This window comes from Crocuta crocuta, unplaced genomic scaffold (assembly GCF_008692635.1).
Source record: "Crocuta crocuta isolate KB4526 unplaced genomic scaffold, BGI_CrCroc_1.0 scaffold282, whole genome shotgun sequence".
Lineage (NCBI taxonomy): Eukaryota > Metazoa > Chordata > Mammalia > Carnivora > Hyaenidae > Crocuta > Crocuta crocuta.
In genome coordinates, this window is record NW_027529174.1 from 4,425,939 (window position 1) to 4,441,984 (window position 16,046).

General features: G+C 44.4%; 1 protein-coding gene across 1 annotated transcript in view; it reads left to right on the top strand.

Moving 5' to 3' along the window:
* The first annotated feature begins 3,399 nt into the window (after positions 1-3,399).
* LNX1 (ligand of numb-protein X 1) overlaps positions 3,400-16,046 on the top strand; it is a 121,607-nt gene continuing 108,960 nt past the window's right edge. Inside the window, exon 1 of the mRNA XM_077757776.1 lies at positions 3,400-3,549. The gene's annotated coding sequence lies outside the window, so the exon portion shown is untranslated. The remainder of the gene's footprint in view (positions 3,550-16,046) is intronic.

Here is a 16,046-nt window from a genome sequence, read left to right on the forward strand (position 1 = left end):
CGCGAGATCATGACCTAAGCGAAAGTCGGACGCTTAACCGACTAAGCCACCCAGGCGCCCCAAATGTTTATTTTTGAGACAGAAAGAGACAGAGAGAGAGAGAGAGAGAGAGAGCAGAGCATGAGCAGGGGAGGGGTAGAGAGGGAGACCCAGAATCAGAAGCGGACTCCTGACCCTGAGCTGTCAGCACAGAGTCCGATGTAGGGCTTGAACTCATGAACTGTGAGTTCATGACCTGAGTCGAAGTCGGATGCTTAGCCAACTGAGCCACCCAGGCATCCCAAGATTTTCAGATTTTAAAGGCACTGACTGTTGAAGTTATAGGGAGAAATAACCATAAAAGGTGTCATCAAGACTTAGAACTGATCGTTCTAAATGGGCCCGTCAAGTTGATCTTCCATTCTCAGGGGTGATTTGACAGGTTTCAAAAAGATGATTTCAAGTATGCATTCAGTTCTCATAACTATATGTACAAACATATGCATATGTGTATCCGTTGTATGCATATATACTCTATGTGTAAACCAGATTAGTAATTTATTTGAAACTGAAGACACTCCTTCCCAGAAACTACACTCCCCAGGGCTACTTCCACAAGATACTTCCTTCTGAATAGAGGATGGGTAAGAGGCTTCATTAGTGTCCACGAAGTTGTCCCGTGAGCATGAAATTAGAAACCTTCCTCCCCTTCCTTCCACTGGTTAAAACTGCCCTGGGCCTGCTGCTTACTGGTCGGTGGCCTGTCCTTCAGTAAGTTCTCAGCCTCTCTATGCCTGGGTTTCCCCAGCTTTAAATGCAAATACCACCTAACTTAAAGGTTGTTGTAAAAAGTACTTCAAACAGCGAGTAGCATCCACTAAGCCCTTATTCAATGTTAGTTTTTTTATGTTTCTTATTTATATCCTTCCAACAATACTTTAGAAATATCACTTCCTGAATAATGCAACGGCCCTCATGGAATAATGAAACCCATATTGATTTTTTTTTTAACTAGTAGAGATTATTCTAAATCAAGGAGAACCAAGATGCATCTCCCTTGGGACGGCTGATGGTGTGAAATACATCTCCCTTTGTCTGTTTCTCTCCACGTATACACCACACTAGGGTGTGAACCCCACTCCTGTCACTTGTTCTTCATGTTTATTCATCAGGCCATATATGCAGATGACCAAGAGTATGTGACGCCCCATAGCCCCGGGCCCTTTGGATAAAGCTTTGTGCCTGTTCACTTCCGACACATTCTTTGCCCCTGTAACTCCCCCGCCAAAAAAAAAACAAAAAACCTGTGATTCCACCCTCCCAGGACAGATCTGGTGGCCCCAGAAAGAAGGTGAGGCATGACTGACACACAGGGAAGGCAGGCGGCCTCAAGACTGCCAGAGGCTCGGCCTTCTAGATGATTCATCGGGTTGGCCGCTCGCCCTGCCCTTCTCAGGGACGAGGGGACACCCTGTCAAAGTGAAGGAGATTGTTTTGTTGTTGCTTCTCAGCTGAGGATAAGCTGGTGGCCTTGTACTTTTCCTGAAAGACCTGAGTGCTGGAAAAGTGTTTGCCGAGTCATTTTGTTGTTAATAGGACAGGGGAGGCCACACCTACCTTAGTGTCTATTGGATAAAAATGTGAACGGGGACTTTTTTTTTTTTTAAAGCTTTTCATTCTCTTCCAGTGCACCCAGTTCCCAGGTGGGGAAGGTGTAATAAGGCAGGCAGTCCAGGATGGCCGGGGGAGAGTAGCCCGCCCTGTTCCTCACGCGCTTGACTAGAATTTCTCCTCCTTCCCTGTCTGGTCGTTTTACAAGGTATTGAATGACTGGCTGCACCCAGTCAAAGTGAAGGCCAAGAGAACAGAATCGAGACCTCCTCCCCTCCCTCCTTCCTCCTCCCCCTCTCGTTGATTCCTCTTCCTCCACCCCTCCCCTCGCCAGGACGCCAACCTACCCACCTCAGGACCCACCAACACCCGCTAAAGTAAAACAATGTTAGAATGTGTGGGACCACGTTTCCAATATCAGGAGAAGAGAGACAGGGTGGGGGGGAGGGGGGGAGGGAGATAGGAATTTCAATACTTTTTTCTTCACAGGGAAAAAAAAATGTCTCTCTGAGCAAGCAAACCATCTCTTGGAGGGAGAACGGACACTGTAGTGCGTTCCAGAGAGTGATAAATGGTTGGGGGCCACAAAAGTACCTGACGTTTAAGACAATGAAGGGAGTTGTTTACAATCCTCTGGAAGATGCCAAAGGGCTTAACAGTCAGTCCTAATAGCTCCCAGCTGTGGCTGTGGTGCTGGCGGAGCTGAGCCGAGGAGTTACTGTCTTTTCCTCCTGGAAAAACTGAAGCAACACGGCGACTTACCCAGGGTCACACACCAAGCCTGGGACAGAAATAATCCTGACTCCTTCTTCCTGGCTGTAACCAGCAGGCAAAGCGACCTTATTACCGTATTATCCTTCAAATCTGAATCATTTAAATTAGTCCTAATTGCAGGCCTCCAAGTGAACTGTCAACTCCATGTGACTAAAACGCCTGGCAAGCCGAGGTAGGAATGATCTCAAAGTTTTACCACCTCCTGAATAAGGACTTAAAATGCTGCCCTCCCACTGGGGCTGGGGTAGGGGAAAAAGTATTTTAAAACTTGACCTTGAAACTGCCAACAAGTATCATATTAAGATTGTTTAAAGAATGAATTTGAAGGGGCGCCTGGGTGGCTCAGTCGGTTAAGCGTCCAACTTCGCCTCTGGTCACGATCTCACCATTCGTGAGTTCAAGCCCAGCGTCGGGCTCTGTGCTGACAGCTCAGAGACCGGAGCCTGCTTTGGATTCTGTGTCTCCCTCTGTCTCTGCCCATCCTCTGCTTACACTCTGTCTCTCTCAAAAATAAGTACAAATTTTAAAAATTTAAAAAATATAAATTTGAAGAGTCACCTCCAACTGTTAAAAATACTAGAACACGGAAGCACATGGGATTCAAATGGATGCCATTCAAAAAGGCATTTGAGGGTGACTCTCAAACATTTTCTCAGCAGTCTTCACACTCTTCTTTCTTAAGCCCATGAACTTACTGTCTTGATTTGGCATTTCAATTTCTTTTTTAAGTCTTTCAGAGGCAGCTATTTGGGAGGGGGTGGGAGGCAGGGGCCCAGGAAACAACTAGGCTTGTAAGTTCCAATCTGGACACGGGGCTGGACACGTGCCGTGCTCAGGAAAGAAAGTAAATTCCAACCGGCAAATTGCTCTAACTGATTCATTTGTCCGCACAGAGACGCCACCTACCTGCTCGCAGGTATTCAGGTAAATGACAGGTGGGCGGGACCTATTGGCTGTTTCAATAGCTAAGGTCCCAGCAATGTTTTATCTGTGAGGCTCCCTGTGATGTCACACATTTCCTGCTCTCAGCCAACCAATGCCTTCCTCCTTCCTTTAGACACCTGTACGCTGGGATTGAGCCCGGTCACTGCTCAGGCAGCCCCAGGAGCTGTTGGATTCACCCACAAGGCATGGGAACTCAGGGGCGGCTGCTGCTTTGAGAGCCCCAGCCACACACTTGAAAAGGTGAGCTGAAACTCTCCATTCTTCTTCTTTGACGTTTAGACCCCTGGCCCCTGAGGGATCTGAATGAGGAATCTGAGTGAAAAAAAAAATAAGTTGAATGGCTTAGCCCTGCGTTTGTCCCACAGGGAGAAGCCCTTTTGAGAGGGAAGAGCAGAGAGATGCCTTTGACATTTTGGTTGCACAGGAAAATTCTCCCAGGCCAGATATTTAATCCTTTTTGTTTCTCTTAATCATTAAGCCAGCCTCTGCTTGTCTGGGAAGTTGATCTGATTTTTTTTTTTTTAACCCCATAGTGGCGTGCAGTGAGGACTTTTTTGAAACTTAACTCGAAGGTTCAGACCTGTCCAGCTCGTTTGATGGGGGTTGGGAGGTCAGTGCCGACTGAATTCGGGGTTGCCTTGTTTTTGCCTTCTTTGCCTTCTTTCTGCCTTCCTTTCTGCATTCATCTCCCAGGAGGTAATTTCCATCTGAACCTTACATTTTCTCCCCTCAGAAGTCCGTTTCTCAGGTGAATTCTGCTGCTGGACTCCTTTCCCTTCTTCTTTCTTCTCTAAAAAAGCCTACTTTTTTCTTTGTCCTTTGTTGACGCTCTTAAAAACCACTTTGCAGTCTGGATTAGAATTGTTTACGTCCAGACCTGGCCCGGCTGCCTGCTGACCTTTGGTTAAAGTAAAGATCATTTCCTCAGCGCTTATACGAATGTAACTTCAGGTCTGATTTTTATTATTTTTTTTAATTCTTCCACTTTTTTTTTTCTTTTTCTTTTAATGGCAAATATACACACAAGATTGTTCTGCCAGGACCTGACTTTTTTTTTTTTTTTAAAGTAATTTTACTCTTAGGATCCATTTTTGTTTTCTTAATCCTGATCACACAGCCTGTACTCCTTCTCTTCTTGACAGCCCAGAGGCCACACTCTATACTCAGCAGAGAAAGGAAAATACAGCCAGTCCCCTGCTGAGATGAGCTGGGAAACATGGAGGGGAGAGATCAGCCTGTGAGGGGACCTTTCCTTCTGGATTCCTTCATCAGCTCCTTTTCTGAGATTGCAGTCAGCAAATACCTTTGCAGGAGAATAGCCTGTTGAGAGTTAGGCTCATGTTCATTTCATCTGCCCCGAAATTCAAAGTGTGTGTCAATTCTCCAGAAGTCGCAATGGAAACTAGCTGAGAGAAGTTTTGTCAGACCCATGCATCTCGCCACTGAGATCCCGCCCTGGTCTTGTTGCCAATTTCTCTCTGACTCCTCGGAGGCTTGTATTGTTCTTTAACTGACCTTTGTGTGTTCTTTTCCCCTGAGTGGTGTGTCTGGATGGTGGCTGCTGGGTGGTACCTTACCAGGGTCTTGATCACTTGATTCGGAGCTTTGTCAGCAGAGAAAAGAAAAAGATCTCTTAGGTTCTGAATCTTCTGGAGAAAAATATGTCTTTAAAATCAGAAGGCTCTGACAAGATGCATTCCTTCTGGATTACCATGGTCTGTTAGATCTTTGCACAGTAGTTAACTTATGATTAAATATACCGTTTCATCGCTATATGTCAGGGTCCCTGGCTACTAAAGGAGCAAAGCTGTGGACGCTTACGTCCCCAGACGTAAGAAAGGAAAAAAAATCACTCTGGAAATTCAGAGTCAGGTTCTCTAGAATGCAGTTGGCTCTTGGATAATTTGCACACAAGTATTGTCCAAATGGATGAAAGGACCCACGGTGGCTCCCTACCTGGGGTGACTTTATCTCTTGGTTCAAGTGGCAATAAAACCTGACAGGAAAACATCCAGTGTCTTTCCATTTACATCCTTGAGAAATTACTTAACCTCTCAGGTCCTCAGTTTCTTCATCAGTAAAACAGGAGATAATCGCTGTGATAGGAAGTGATCATGAGAAGTAACTGAGGTTAACATGTAGAGAGCGACGCGTGACCAGTGTCTAGTGCTATGTGGGTGCCAAATGAAGGCAAGATCCGTTCTTGAAGGAATTTTCCTGGGTGCTTGGCAGAGATAGTCTGACCCTAGCAAGATAAGAGATCTCCTGTGGCTGCCATCGTTTGGAACTCTGATAGTTCTTGTTATGGTTATTAATTGTACGTAATTAGCTCCAGTGTTAACAGTTCGGAGAAAGAAAACAGGCAGGCGGCAGGAGGAGACTCCAACTATGTCGCACAAGCCGGGGCACATTGGTCTCTGCTGGCTCCTGGACATGCTTAGGAGCCGCCGGCACTGCTGTTCCCCCTGCCTTTCCCGCCCCAAAGCTCCCACTCCCCCCGCAGATCCAGCAGGCCTGCGGTGGGGGAAACGTCCTGTTGTCATTTGCTGTAATCTGACTTGGCAGGCAGCCCTTTCTGCTCTCAACCGTGCTCTCTCCAGGGCAGACTGGGTGCTTGGTTTCCTCCAGTCGTGCAGATAAACACCCTTTGCCGCAGCCTGGCGAGCCGCTGTGCCAAGTCCCCAGGAGCAGAAGGAGGAAGCCGGTTTGGAGCCTGCACTGCACCGGGGCAGGGGGCGCGGGGATCCCTTGGATATGATTGCCTCACTAATGGATTATCTCGTGCCCTTCGATGACCTTGAGTCATTGCATGAGAGGCTCCAGGGCCTTCTCTGGGTCTCACCCTATCCTGAAAAGCTAAGGCCATTCTTCCTCGTTCATGAGAAAGGTAACAGCCTAGCAGATGGAGGACAGGAGTTCATAACCTTGACCTTACTCCTGGCGAACCTCAGGGATCCTGGGGAAAAATCTCAACTTCCTGCCCAGCAGTTTCCTTGTTTACCTTTTCCCCAAAAAGGGGTGCTAACATGGTATAGTTCACAGGCGGCCAGCAGAAGCCAGGTGGGCTGCATACCTGGGTAAATCTGACTGCCTGCAGACACGTCACTGGAAAATACTCGGCTTATTTAATTCTTGGTGGAATTGTGCTACTGCTTTAGAATAGTGGTTTGGCCTCTGGCATCAGGTTGCTTGGGTTGAAAACCCAGCTCTACCTTATACTAGCAGGTAGCCTTGGACAGGTTATTTAACCCCGCTTTACCTCAGCGGGAAACTAGGCTTATTCTGAAGAAGAAATGAGTGAAATGTGTAGAGTGCTTGGAATTCTACCTGGCACAATGTGAGTTATTGCTAGTAGTATTTGTTTTTGTTTTTTTAAGTTTATTTATTTTGAGACAGAGAGAGAATCCCAAGTAGACTGCGCTGTTAGCACAGAGCCTGATGTGGAGCTCGAATTCATGAACTGTGAGATCATGACCTGAGCCAAAATCAAGAGTTGGATGCTTAACTGACTGAGCCTCCCAGTTCCCCCCCACCCCCTGCTCAAATAGTATTTTTTTAAGGGAAGGTAGACTCAGACAGACCTGGGTTCGAGGCCCAGTTTCACCATGTAATTACTAGGCTATGTAAGTCACTCAGTACCTCTTTGTCTCCCGTACCAAACCCCATGCCATTGTGAGGAGTAACTGACATGGCTTCATGTAACGTGCCTGGTGTATAAGATAGCAGGTGCCCAATAAATGGCAACTCTTGTTATATTATTACAGGCACATATCTCTTGTTATATTATATGCAGGCATGCTTGGCCTCATTGCATTTTGCAGCTATTGCATTTTTTATGGATTACAGGGTTATGGCAAGCCTACCACCCGCAAGTCTGTTGGCACCGTTTTTCCGACAGCATTTGTTCCTTTCAGGTTGCTGTGTCACATTTGGTAATCTCACAATATGTCAAACTTTTCATCACTATTGTATTTGTTATGGTGATCTGTGATCAGTGATTACTACTCACTGGAAGCCCAGAGGACAGCACTGTTTAGCAATAAAGTTTTTTTTTTTTTTAAGTTTATTTTGGGGAGGAGAGCATGCGTGCGCAAGCATGAGTAGGGGAGAGGCAGAGAGAAAGGGAGAGAGAATCCCAAGCAGGCTCCACAGTGTCAGCGCAGAGACCCACATGGGGCTCGATCTCACAAACTGTGAGATTGTGACCTGAGAAGAAATCAAGAGTCAGATGCTTAACTGACTGAGCTACCCAGGAGCCCCTAGCAATGAAATATTTTTAAAAAAATATTTTTTACTTATTTCTGAGAGAGAGAGAGAGAGAGAGAGAAACAGCGTGAATAGGGGAGGGTCAGAGAGGGAAGATACAGAATCTGAAGCAGGTTCCAGGCTCTGAGCTAGCTGTCAGCACAGAGCCCAATGCGGGGCTTCAAACCACGAACCGTGAGATCATGAACTGAGCCGTAGTTGGACGCTTAACCGACTGAGCCACCCAGGCGCCCCTGATATATTTTTAAATTAACTATACATATCATATTTTTAGACATACATCTGTTGCACACTTAATAGACCACGGTAGAGTACAAACATAACTTTTACATGCACTGGGACACCAAAAAATTCATTTGACTCACTTTATTACAGTATTTGCTTTATTGCGACACTCGATTTTTTGTGGTGGTCTGGAACTGAACCCAAACTGTCTCCGAGGTGTGCCCACGTAGAAAACAGTTACTATATTGGGTAAAGTTAGACTCCTTAGGTCATGCTACAGTTTGGACATAATAACGATGGAAACAGTAGTAAGTTGAGGACCAAAGACTCTTTGAGAAAAACAGATTTCCTGCAAGGCCCCCCAAAGGTTTAGAAAGAAAACGTGTTAACGAAGATTATCTTGTTTATCTTGGAGCTCCAAGGTGGGGTAGCTGCCAGTTGAAATGCCTGGTCTTTTGCAGACCTGGGGGGTGGTAGGATTCTGTGGTGTAAACAAACAGTGCATTCTCCAGGCTTCCTGGCTTCCATTGTCTCCCTATTGGAGGTGAATTCCTCACTCAGAGTGGAGAAAACAGGGTCTGCTGGGATTCTGACTTCTTGAAAGGCCACGTAAGATGCTTTGAGAGCATGTACGAGGGAGGCTCTGAAATGTGTCCTCCTCATCACGTCAGTATTCATGGACCTCCTGGTGGTAACACATTACTATGCCTGATACTTATGTGCTGGCATCACATAGACTCACTTTTATGTGGGTGGCACATTTATGGTCCTCTGACGGTGCCTCCAAACTATCAAGGGCTTTTCCAAACTATTTGGAAGGAAGACTACATCTCTCTTCCTGGGTTAATGGGATTTAGCCATCTGCTATCCCCAGGGACTAAGGGTCAACACGAAAGCCATGTAAGTTGTTAAGTATAAAAATTGCACTTAGCTGAAATCAGAAACAGAAACTGTTGGTCGCCTCCTACAAACTACACTCGCCATTTCCTCTCATCGCATTTTGTTCTGATTAGTTACATGGAGACGCATCTCATCAGTATAAGAAAGAACTTTCTTATAGTTAAGAATTAGAGCTGTCTAAAAATCCAGTAGGTTGCCTTTTGGGGCCTTGAGTTCCCCGTCACTGATGGTGATTGTTTTTTGGTGTATTTGTTTATTTGGTATGTTTACCTATGCCTGGTATGTATTGCTAAAAGAATGAATGAATAACCGAGAGAATTCATGTTTCTTTAGCGACACCTATATTCACCTGCAAAGTGAAGGTTGTCATCATCTCATAGCTTTACTCTAACAATAAAATGAGAAAATACATGTAAAGTACCCAGTATTGTATCTTGCGCCTAGTGAACTACTCATTAGGTAGTAAGAATTGTTATGTTTTATTTTCTGCTACATTCTAAAAAGGAGGGGGAAGAAGAGAATCCTGCTTCAGGTAGGGGATAGATAAGATGACCTCCAGATCTGAGATTTATAGTTTTTAGGAGAATCTTTTCTTTTCTATCCTTTTCATCCCCGCTCTTCTTCCTCTGCCTTTCTAAAAGAACTTCTTCCTCTTGCTCGTGGGAGCCGTGCTCTTTGACGTGGTAGATTGACCAGTATACTTTTAACTGTGGCGGTAGGTTCTGTCCCAGTTCACCAGACATGTTGTTGTTCTTTTTGTTTTTTTACATCACTCATTTGTGCCTTGGAATGTGTGGATTCAAATTCCATCATGATTTTCCAGTGACTCTTATTTGCTTCTTATGTTTGATGCATTTGTCACAGGGACACAAAAGACTTCACCAACAGCAGAATGGAAGCTCTCCAAGAATTCTCTTTAATAGCCTCTTGGCACAGTGCACGGCAGCAGCGCATGCATGATGGTGAGGTGGAAACATGCCATTGCTATCTGTGAGATGATTTGCATAGCTTGCTCATGACGGCGGATGCCAGTCATGTGGCCTTTTTTGAATAGAACCCCGCACATTTGGGCTGCTGCGTACTCACATTAATACATGAGTCATCTCATGTTTTCAAACTCCTCATTAAGTATTGTGGTTACGTGTGTGTTTTGTTTTCTACAACATACACAAACTCAGCTCTTCCATCTGTCATCTTTTCCCCACCTTGGGGCCCTGGAATATTTGGTGTAATCGCCATCACAGAAGACAGCTGTATTCCAACTTAGTAGTGCATTCAAAGAAGTGATTACATTTTTATCCTAGGAAAGAACTCCCATCCCTAAGAATGAACAGAGAAGTCTCGGGGTGCCTGGGTGGCTCAGTCGGTTGGGCGTCTGACTTTGGCTCAGGTCATGATCCTTCAAGGCTCCAGGGAACAATCCTTCCTTGCCTCTTCCAGCTTGTGGTACCTCCAGGCATTCCTAGGCCTGTGGCTGCATAACCCTGATCTCTGCCTCTGTCTTCCTACCACCTTATCCTGTGTGTGTGTGTGTGTGTGTGTGTGCGCGCGCGCGTGTGCACGTGCGTGTTTTCTCTTCCTCTGTGTCTTATAAAGACACTTGTCATAGGATTTAAGGTGATTTAGCTAATCCAGGATGATCTCATCTCAAGATTCTTAATGACATCTTCAAATACCTTTTTATAAAATAAGGTCACATTCACAGCTTTTGGGGGTTAGGACAGGGCCATATCTTTGGGGGGGCATCATCCTACCTGTTCTACCTCCTAACTGACACTTAGTGATCCCTTGTCTGTGTGGAAGCTGAAATACTTGTCATTAGGGGAGTTAGAGTTGACAGCCTTCACCACTACCATCATTTATTTCTACATTCAAGGCACAGTAGTGTTTCATGTTCTAAAGACCTACTGAGTGTTTTTAGTCAATTGTATGATGCATCTACAAAAGCAAATCAGTAAAGACTATCTTACGTTGCTTTTAAAGACAAGTAGTATCCTGGTTAAGAAACAACCACTCCACTGAGCCAAACCACAACTGGATAAGTGTCCACTTCCAGGTGTCACATTTTCAAAGGGACTTTAACAAACTAGCGAGCATCCTGGGTGGACCCTTTACTACCACCTTGACTCCCCAGGAAGACAATGGAAAGAACCAGAGACAAAAAAAAAAAAAGAGAGACAAGAGAGAAAGCAATTCTCTCTTTAATTTGGGGTGGCTGCCATGTTTTGAGGGAGTGAATGTGAGCTATGCCACACTGAAAGGTCAAAGTAGCAAAAGGAAAGGATTCCACTGTTGGGAAGCTGATGAGCTCCCCACTATCGAAGGTGTTTCAGGCAGAAGCTGAAAGCCCAGCCCACAGCAATGTTGTAAAGAGGATTCCTACACTTGGGGAGAATCTAAGATTCTTACCCAACTCAAAATCCTGTGATTTCTTTTTTTTTTTAAATTTTTTTTAATGTTTTATTTATTTCTGAGAGAGAGAGAGAAAGAGAGAGAGAGCGTGAGTGGGGAGGGTCAGAGAGAGAGAAAGAAATACAGAATCTGAAACAGGCTCCAGGCTCTGAGCTGGTAGTCAGCACAGAGCCTGATGTGGGGCTCAAACCCACGAACTGTGAGATCATGAACTGAGCTGAAGTCGGATGCTCAACCGACTGAGCCACCCAGGCACCCCCTGTGATTTCTTAAAAGAGAATTTTAAAATCTCAAATGCAGGGGTGCCTGGGTGGCTCAGTCAGTAGGGCATCCAACTTCAGATCAGGTCATGATCTCACAGTTCATGAGGTCAAGTCCCGCATCGGGCTGTGTGCTGACAGCTTGGAGCCTGGAAGCTGCTTCAGATTCTGTGTCTCTCTCTCTCTGCCCCTCCTCTGTTCCGGTTCTGTCTCTCTCTGTCAAGGATAAATAAGCATTTAGAAAAAAGATCTCAAATACAGACCATCATGTGACCAGACACTAGTGTGTGTATTTCTCTTCCTTGACTGGGGGATTTGCACATGTTCTTTGCCTCCCTTGATTTCTTCCCACTTGTGCATATACCGTTAAGCTTTGATGATCTGCCCTGAGGCCCAACTCTTCCAGGAACTTTCCTGATGATTTTGGGCCACATTATATTGCTCTCTTATCTCTTTGTCTTCAAAACTTGTCCCTGGCTCCTATTTGGGGGGGATCATACCCCTTGCCGTACTCAATATGTATTTTTTTTTGCAGGGCTTCAATATTTTGTTTCTATATGTAAGCTCCATTTTTCTAATTAGACTGAAACTCACTGAAGGTAACATTGAATTCCCTGTGGTGTGGCAGGATTCTTGCACAGAGTCATGACACTAAGGCTTTTCTTTCCAGGATGCAACTTTATTCCTTCTGGCACCACTCAGCTGGGTTTGTACCCTGAACGCCATGTGGTGTACTTTTTTTTTTATATCTTTTCCATTTCTTTGTCTCCCATATATGGCAACATACAAACATGCAGTCTGATTAAGTGGTCTCATGTTACAAGGTCGTGAGGGATGCCATCATGTATGTGTATAACCAGGTTGCCTTGAGGTTTTTTTTGTTTTTTTCCTTTCCTTAGGGAGGAGACCCTACCATGGTGGCATGGTGGGAACTCCCACAGAATTTAAGACAAAAGCCAGGCATATTAATAGGTGATCAATGAACATACATAGAATTGAAACAGCAGAAACAATGGTGAGAATTCAAATATCTTCCTTGACCTTGTCTTTCACTCTGTAAAACGTGGTTATCTATTTCAAAAAAAAAAATTCCTGAATATGTTTTTCAGCCTTGGGTGGAAGAATGTCAGCTTGCTTCTCCACGTTTCTCCTCTGAAATTATCTCTTTCCAGGATCCTCTGGTGATTCTTTGCATGAACCGAACCCTTGGTTAATGCAAAATACTCTGCCTTCATTTTTGTTGTTAGCAGGGGGGGGTCAGCTCCATTTCACCATGTTGATAGACCAGGAAGTGGAAGGACATCTTTTCTGGGAGAGAGTTCTTCAAACCCAAGTATGAAAGGGGCGCCATGACACCTAGGGGAAAGGCAGTAAATCTTCAGTCGAGGAAGGCAAAGCTCCTCTCCTGCCAGCTTGTAAACGATCTTCCCTGGGCTTCTAAAACTTGTATCTGCTTGGCTGGCCACTTGGGACTCGTCTCACTTGACTGCCTTTCTTGTTCTTTCCACTTTCTGACTATCTAGATTCTCAGTCATTGACTCCAGACATGGTCTCCTTTTAGTTCAGTTCTCCTTTAATTTCCTGAAGAGATTTCAACCTCTTTAAAGACCATTTATAAGTATATACATATACATATATTTGGACATAAAGAGATAAGAGAACAGTATAATGTGGCCCAAAATCATCAGGAAAGTTCCTGGAAGAGTTGGGCCTCAGGGCAGATCATCAAAGCTTAACGGTATATGCACAAGTGGGAAGAAATCAAGGGAGGCAAAGAACAGGCGCAAATCCCCCAGTCAAGGAAGAGAAATACACACACCAGTGTCTGGTCACATGATGATCTGTTTATGAATTCATATGAATAAATATATGAATTCATATATATATATGAAGGTTATATATATATATATGAAGGTTATATATATATAAANCTATCCTTTCTGGTGTTGGCAACACTATGCAGGCAAGTATCTTTCACGGATCCAATTAATGGATTGCTTGCTCCCTCTTGGAGATCATTGATTTAGATATTAAGTAGGTTCAGAACTAACCCTGACCTTTGCAACAGTCCATGAGCACCTGCTTTCTTTGAGTTCTCGCTCCTTTTCCTCTATAAGGTATACGGCTTCCTGTCTCCTCGGCCCCCACTTCAAACCCTCTTAGTTAAAAGACAGTTTTTTATCTCATGTGTTACCATTTTTATTCAGGTCACTAAAGCACTTAATTCCTCCCTATTACCGATGCATATATAAGCTAAGGGACAGCCCACAGAGCATTTGTCCATCCCCTTAGTTCACAGCTGGTATTTATAAAAAAAAATTGATGGCACATTATCAATACCTCCAAGTTGCACACAATTTATCTATCATTTAAAATGTCATTATGAATGTACTTTGTTTAATAGAGAAAGATAGAGCTTGCCCTAACTTTGGCAATCGCTTCCCCCCCCTCCGCCCCCAATAATCTAATTTAGGAGTTCCAGCGAGTGGTTGGACAAACATCCCCACTGATAATTATTTTAGAAAGAGAAATGAGGTCACCAATGTGAAGAATTTACCAGCACTATTTCATTCGATTCCCGCATGAGTGTATTTCTGGTCTTCACAGTCCAGGATGGGGTTCCTGAATGACTGTGGTCCTCTGTACTGAGGTGTGGCCTCAGTGAGGAGTTTGAACCAAATTCTGAAACCCTCCATGCTGCGTAGCTTCATCTGAATTTCAAAGCATCATCATCAACAAAGCACCTTCAGCTCAGGTTCTAGAAGCTGAAAGTTTCTTCAGAAATCATGTGGCATAGGGGTTCTCTGTCTTTATGTGTTTTCTTTTTAATTTTTATTTATTTTGGGGGGAGCAAGGGGCAGAGAGAGAAGGAGATACAGAATCTGAAGCAGGCTCCAGGCTCTGAGCTGTCAGCACAGAGCCTGATGCAGGGCTCGAACTTGGGAACAGTGAGATCATGAACGAGGCCGACATCAGATGCTTGCCAACTGAGCCACCCAGGCGCCCCCTCTTCAGTCTTTATGTGTTTATGTAAAACACTGGGGTTGGTGGAAGGGATTAGGAGACTTTGAAAAAGATAAAATAAGTCAGCAAAAATTAGGAAGTAAACACGGCGAGGGTAGGGCAGAGCCCCACACTGTTTACAAGGTGGCGGTGGTCTTGCCTGAGAGAATGTTTTTGTCACTTGACTGATAGATGCTCAAAACAGCTCTTTCGAGATCCAGTCATCTTGTGATCATTTTGGGGCCTGGCTTTAGATTACACTTCTTTCTTCTCATTTGAAGCGAAATTCTTCCTCCTTATGAGCCCTTCTGTGAACTGCTCAGCTAATGGTGCCCGGTGACTAGGGCACCTTCTCAGATACTTCCCTTTTCTGGTACTTGTGTACCTTTTTTCTTTTCTTTCCTATTCTTTCTTTTCCTTTCCTTTTTTTTCTCTTTCTTTCCTTTCTTCTTTCTTTCCTCCTTCCTTCCTTCTTTCCTTCTTTTCTTTCTCTTCTCTTCTCCTCTTCTCTTCTCTTCTCTTCTCTTCTCTTCTCTTCTCTTCTCTTCTCTTCTCTTCTCTTCCATCCAGAGCTTCAGGACTTTCAGTTCATCTCACAGCCCTTCCATCAGCTGCCCATGACCTGTCACTTTTTTAACTTTTTCATTTATTAGTGAATGTCAGTGACAGTTCATCGATGTTTGTTTTCTGAATGAGAAACAAAATTGTCTCCGATTTGCCATCTGTTTAAATGGTTTCCCTATCTCTTTTCTCGTGTTGTTCATTTTGTCAGTACATTCTAGAACACCACTTATCAAAATATAGGAATGCTTATAAACAAATGGGAGCATCCCAAACCCCAAATACCACTCATTCTTGGGATCGGGTTATACACTGAGGATTCCAACACCGAACTGTTTAGCTACAGAGGAATTTCTGTTTATATAAATCCACCTAACGCCACTAAATATCTTTGCATTTTCTAAATTGTGTTCCTAGCTGCTACTTTTCTACTTTATTACCCTGGATTTTTGTTTCCTCCTCAGTGCCCAAGAATTGCTAATAGCTTTCTCCCAGCCTCCAGGCAGTGTTTCTGGCTTGAAGCAGGGCAGGTCAGCAATGACAACAATGCCTTCTATTGCCACCAAGAAAGAAGACACAGTCCGAGGCTCTGCATTCAGTTACTCCATTTCACTGTATCCTAGAGTTTGGGGGGCTCATGCTACCCCCTCATTCCTACCTCATAGGAGGAACACTGAATAACTGGAGAGTTTGCAGAGGAGAATGGTCAGCCTCACAGAGTATATGGAAACTTGAAGGAATGCTAAATAGCCCAAGGCCACTGGACCCAGGGGAGGAAAAGGGTGTCTTCTAATAATTAAAGGACTTAAGGAATTTGATATATTCTAAGTAGCTCCTGGGATAATACTGGCACCCATGGAGGGGTGAGTGAGTTCTAGAGAGGGATTTTTTTTATTTTAGAGAGGCAAATTTTTGCTCTCTATATGGACTGCCCCCGCCTCGTAGTTAGAACTCTCCGAAGCAGGATGACCTATTTTATAAGGTAATAAAGGCCAGTTTCATTTAGGGACCTTGTCTCAAGGCTCCCTTTCAACACAAGGAGTCTATGGTTCAATGTTTCAATGTTTCATCTTTGTCAAGGTTAAAGTCCCAGTGTGGGACACACTGCCA